We start from the raw sequence: 6,250 nt of genomic DNA on the forward strand, positions 1-6,250 counted from the left end.
TGCTGGGAACTGAGTGAATAGAGATTAACTGTAAATGGATGGATCTTACTGGGGGGATAATGTTCTAAGACTGACTTAAGGTAAATTGTACCATTTGGCAAAATTATTAGACTCACTGAATTGTACGTTTAAAATGTGAGTATATGTAACAGCTCAATAAAAACGTTTTTTAAGTACATATTAAGAGATATAGCAAAGGGGACTAGGTAATAACTATGTGGTATATTAGGGAGCGGCAAGATTTTAGCTACAGCTACCAGGCAAAGCTTCATGGAAGTCTTTTTTGAGTAAAGATCTGAAAATGAGAAGCCACGCAAACACATGGAGAAGAGTGCGCAAAGAGAATAGCAAGTGCAAAGGCCCTGAGGCAGGAATGTACCTGAGTGATGAACTACAAGATCAGAGTGACAGAGAATGGAGGGAAGAGAGGTAGGAAATGCAGAAGGATGGAGGAGTGCTTATTAATCAAAGTTCTTTGGCCTTTACTCCAAGTGAGAAGAGGTGATAAGCGATGATCATGACTTTGCCCACCAACTAGATGCAGGCTGCGAGAGAAAGTGTGTCTCTCTCCTGACAGTGTAAATGCCAGTGGGGACACTGCTCTGCTCAGCACCCAGAACAGTGACTCAGAACTTGGTGTTCGCCATTGTTGGGTGAAATAGTGAGGTTACCTGATACCAGGCACTGTGCTAACGGTAGGTTAGGGCAAGCATAGACTGTCTACAAGTTTGGGCTCTGGAAGTGTCTGCCTATAGGTGAATCCTCATTCTACCCCTTACTGCTCTATAGATAGTCAACACTCTGGGCCCATTTCCTCCTCTGTAAAACGGAAACCTACTTGACAAGGTAAAGTTTTGCATGGAGTCAGCCTGTGCAAGGTAAATAGATGCTCCTTAAGTGTTAGTTTGCATTATTACTGACTGCTCATGAAACCAGCAGGAGGTTCCCCAGGCCATGTATGAGGCAGCTGAGCCTCCAAAAGGTAGTTTCATGCCCAAGGGCACTGGGCTAGCAGGTAGTGGAGCTGCAGACCCAACGTGTGGCCTTCCAAACCCAAGATGTTCTTTTTCTTACTGTGCTGAGGAGGGTGAGCGGGTCCAGGACCATGGCCTGGGCCCCCAGACTGCCCTCTGTTCACTCCCATTCAAGTTAGGATGCTGCAGCTTTCAGAGACCACGAAGAGGCTTAACAAAGTAACCTCTTTCCTCTCCCATGGACGCCTGAGCTGGTGGATCCAGAGCAGGCAGGTGGGTGGGCTCCACCGGATCATCCAGAGACCCAGGCTCCTTCTGTCTGGTTGCTCTGCAGCCCTCCAGGGTGATGCCTTTGAATGTTGGGGAGGCTGGCCACCACCACTGGTTTTTGGGAAAAGGGCAGTGGAGGGCACACCATTTCAAGGATCCCACCTGGAAGCAGCACACATCCTTTCGGCAGGATTTAGACCCATGGTCATGTCTACCTGCAGGGGAATTTGGGAAATATATAGTTCCTACCTGGGTGGCCATGTACCCGGCCTTAACCTGGGACTTACATGATTGAAAGGAAGGGACAAATGGACATCAAAGCCTGTCTATCACAACTCCCTATTGGTGGCAGTGAGTGTCCCTTATTTCCCTTCTCTGCCTAACTCAGGTTTACAAATAGAGGCCAGATTAAAACTGGGAAGTTAGACACAAACGGTTGAATGAAAAACATAGGTGTGACGTCCTAAGAGAAGTGCATGTCCATCTTTCTGCTCTTGGGAAATACTAGCTCCCTGCCATTCAGTTCTCATCTACAATGGCTAACAGGAGGGGCACAGACAGTAGCTTAGGTCTGTGCTCTCCAGGCCCTGCCTGCCTCTGGCATCTAATGGCTCTGCCCTCCCTCCCCCTGCCTGTCTCATTTCTGCCTAAAGTGACTTGGTCCTAAGGGAATAGGCAAGGCCTTCCCCTCTGTAGAAATAGGGACTTGGGTTCCCAACTGGCCTGCAATACTGACGGTTTTCCCTACTACATCAGCTTACCCTTTCCCTAACATCCTACCCGCACACATTCTTCAGAGGGGCATGCCAACCCTGAAGGTTTTACTTACAATTTAGGACAAGATTTCTGCAGCTCAACTTTAGTGTCAAGAGAAGCCAAGATGGGATAGGAAGGCATGGATTGCTCAAGAGAGAATCCTCCCAGGGGGTGCCATGCTCCTACATACTCATTAAAAAAGCAACTGGTGCAAGGCCGGGTTTCGTCCCTTAAGTTACACGAACAGAATGCCCCAGTCCTGTAAACATTATAATCCCTGTCCGGGAATGTTTTCTTTGAATTTAACCACATCTCAGCAGATGACCTTAAGCACACAGTATGCAGGAACTCAGTTCCCTCCCCACAGGACAAAAGTGCCCTGGATGTTCTGGGATACTAGCAGCAAATCTTGACAGGCCATCCTTAGGGAGGTGCCAAGGGGCTGACTTGCCCAGCTAGGGAAAACCAAGATTGGCCTCCACCCAGCTGACTGTTGTGTCTGGGATTTGATTTCAACTCTATGAGCTAGTAAGTTAAGCCTTTAACCGTTTCAAAAGCTAGCAGAAGCCTTGCGACTCCTGGGTCAGTCATGAGGTTTTATTACAGCAGGCAGCATTAGCACGTGTGCTGGGTCTCCCTCGCCCCATGGTCCAGATGCATCCCGCACACGCAGTGCTTTGCATGACGAGCCAGAAGTGAGCTCAGGGAACCTGCCACTTTTCAGCAAGCAGTAAGCAAGCCTGCTCTGTCCTGGAGGAAGCCATCACCTCATCCCTCCAGGTGCTTACTGCAAATCCAATCCTGAGAAATGGTCTAGGTAAACAGCTGTCAGTCAAGCATTCTTGGCACACCCAGCAAGACTTATAGTAAGATGAGACCCTCATGGAAGACTGTCTCTGTAACCCACCCCTCCTGGCTTCTGGTGATCTTTCTTGAGTATGCTGTTCTGTCAACCACTGATTCATCTAACAGAGGCTGGGACCGAATTCACTGTTTGCCTCATACTCATTAAGGCTACTAACAGGAGTCTGAGCAAGTAGTTAAGTCCTGTTGATAAGAGGCCAACCTGCTGTCCAGAGTCTGACTCCAGGGACCAGCTATGAACGAGCAGGGCTTATTTCAGAGCCAGGATGTTATCTAAAGCTAAGTCTATCATCTATTAGGACCTGCACAAGGGAGTTCAGACTGACCTACTTATCTTGGAGTCATAATCAATAATTACAAGACCCAAAAGTAGCCTCCATGCTGAACGCAGACACTGTGGCTCATTCTTTCCCACATGCAAACACATGGAGTACTGGGACACAGGGTTTGTTGCTAAACTTGACTTGGAACACCACTGCCTTGACTTGGTTAAGGCACATGGGCATGCCAATGAGTAGCTGCACCCTCAGTCCCATACAAGGCACAGCCCAAGGCAGCTTGGGCATCAGAAGTGTAAGATTTTGTCAGCCAAAGTAGAACAAGACTGTGCTGGTTCTAGCATTTGTAAGCATCTAGGGGTGGTGCCCACATTCAGGAGCTGCCACTGACAGCATCAGACATGGCAAAATGGTTCAGGACGGGCCTGTCTACGGGGCGCACTGCTGGCTGCAGATGCTGTAGGATTTGTGTGGACCAGGCATTTGGCAGGGTGCAGTGAGACTCAGAGGACAAAGCAAGCATTTCTGCACCCCTGCATCCTGGGATCTAAGGCGTTCCCTCCCCAGGTGCCGGGTTGCTGCTCTCCCTCCAAGGACATGAAACCAGTGTGTATCCTATCCCAGTAAGCAGTTTCACTTCTATCATCTACTCACATGCAGACCTTCTGTTTAAGAGTCAGATGTGAATAGAACTTGAGTTTTTATAAATTTACAGAGATCATGTGGGCTACTGTACAGAGCCTAGCAAGCAGGCACTTGATGACCAAATGGTCATTTTCATGACCTAGGACCAGTCAGTCCAAGAAACATTCTGGGCTGAACCAGAATTAACTTCAATCCCTGAAGTCCCCTTCTGTTGGGCCAGGGCTTGATGTTAGGCGAAAAGAAGATGCAGCATATGCAGAAACCAAGAGGGTAGGAATCCCAAATTTTCAAAAGGCTCTGTAACTCCCAACCCCTTTGACCTGATCTTTACCCAGGAGATGGTCTAGAGATAAACCCTTTCTGGGGACAGCCACATTCAGTGACCACACTGCTTTACTAGTGTGTGGACTAGGAGGTAGAATGAGGACATTGAGTTGATTTTTTAGAAGTCCAGTCCACCACTTCATGATGCTGGCCACCCGAGGATGACAAAGGCCATGTAAAACCCACCGAATACCTTTGTTACTGGCCCACTGCTGGGCACCCTTTGCAACAAAGAGAGCACCGTTGTGCGCCTGTAAACTGTAAAAACCTCTGTCATTTTGTTTCCAGGGCCACAGTGGCATGGCAGGAGTAGGCTGACCAGACTTGAACAGCAGCACTGTGACCTGAAATGCACAGCAGTGACATCACTGCCAGAGCAAGAGGGGCCAAAGGCCTGATGCAGCCCATCTGCCAGAAACAAGTGAGACCCTGGGGCCTCCCAGGCCATGGGGTGAATGGGGCAGATTTTGGCAGAAGTGAATCACAGTTGCTAAGGTTCAGCACCAGAAACACCAAAGTACACTGTATGAAAAACCTGGAAAGCTTGACTGTCCCTGATGGTGCTAAGAGAATTCAGTTGATGATCTTCCTATCACAGAATTATTTAAAAACGATTCCTAACTTTAAAAAAAAATCCAAACACACCCCTTTTCTTTCACATGCCTAAGATATTAAAGGAGAGACAACTCTTGTTCAATTAAGTGGTCAAAGCCCTTCTGCTAGACTGGAGAGGCATCAGCGGATTTGAGGTTCCTGAACACAAGGGGAGCCAAGAATGGATTGGAGAGTCACTCGTGAGGTGGCAGGGTGGGTATGGGGCACAGCCACCAACTCCTGAGGAGGAACAAGGAGGCAGGCAGGTACGCAGGCAGAGCCAGTCCCCTGAAGGTGGTGCCCTTGCTGAGCACTCGCCATGGACGGCCTAACATTTACAACTTTATGTAACCCTCACATCCACCTGTCTGACAAGTGGGGCCACTGGAGGTTCATGGTTAAATGACCTGCTGCTGTTGCACACCTGGATAGTGGTGGGCAGAGTCTCTCTCAATGCTTAGGCCCTCTTTCCCTGGGCCACAGGCTCTCCTGGAGCTTAGGGTCCCAAACTTGTCAGATATGGCAAGTAGCTTTCACTTGCTTCTCAACATAGTCAGTTGCAACAAGGGCCAGGCTGCCAGAAAGGCTTGGCGGGGAGGATGCCAGAACTCACAAGCAATATCTGCCATGGGCCAGGGAGGCCATGAAGGAGCACACGAGCTATCTGCCCAACTTGCTTCTGGTGAATACATGTCTAAGCCTAATGGATGCAAGTCTTCCCCTACTGTACAGAACGCAGCTTTTTGGCCTCAAGGGATTTCTACGAAGTGTCAAGGGGAAGGGAGGGCTTGTTGTCTTTTTGTTCTAATGGGAGCCAAAGTCTGAAACTGTCAGGAACTGTGAGGTTACACAGGGCCCACAAGCTGGCCTGACACCTTCACCCACTCCCAGGCCACCTGCCAGACCCCATGGGTTATTCAGATACTGCTCTGTATTCAGGAATACATGTCTGGAAGGTACGCAGGGGGTGTGCGTGCTCCCAGAGTCTAGAGACAGGAAAGGACACCCATAGGTACACAGGCAGCAGAACTGAGACTAAGCCCAGAAGTCGAATTCAGCCACATGGTGCCCTGTCCCCGTATTTCAATGCAGGGACATGTGAGAGACCTGAGGAAGATTGCAGACCTGCAGGAAAAGATCAAAATCACAGATGCCAAAGTGATTTTGGTTAAAACCACTCCAGTCACAGTAAGGTTTTGGTCCTTTCCTGGACAGGAGGCATCCATTCTATGCCCTCAAAGACGGTGTTTCAAACTTGTGGGTTAAAATCCACAGGGGATCATTAAAAAAAAAAATAATTAACTTGGTAGGGTGTGGCCAGAATTTTTTAAAAGTATAATAGAGTAAAAGCTTACCACTAGTAGTAAGGCCCAGTATTGTTTGGTGAACCTTTACAGGCACTCAGTTGTAACTTAAGATGTATTTCATTCAAAAAGATATGAATTTTACTCAAAAAGATACGAGATTATTTTTAAGGAGTCCATTACTAGAATGGGACACCTCATGTAGTGTCTTGTGATAATTTTCAGAGTTAAATTTAGTGGT

The sequence above is a fragment of the Manis pentadactyla genome, chromosome 15, assembly GCF_030020395.1.
Source record: "Manis pentadactyla isolate mManPen7 chromosome 15, mManPen7.hap1, whole genome shotgun sequence".
In the NCBI taxonomy this organism is placed as follows: domain Eukaryota; kingdom Metazoa; phylum Chordata; class Mammalia; order Pholidota; family Manidae; genus Manis; species Manis pentadactyla.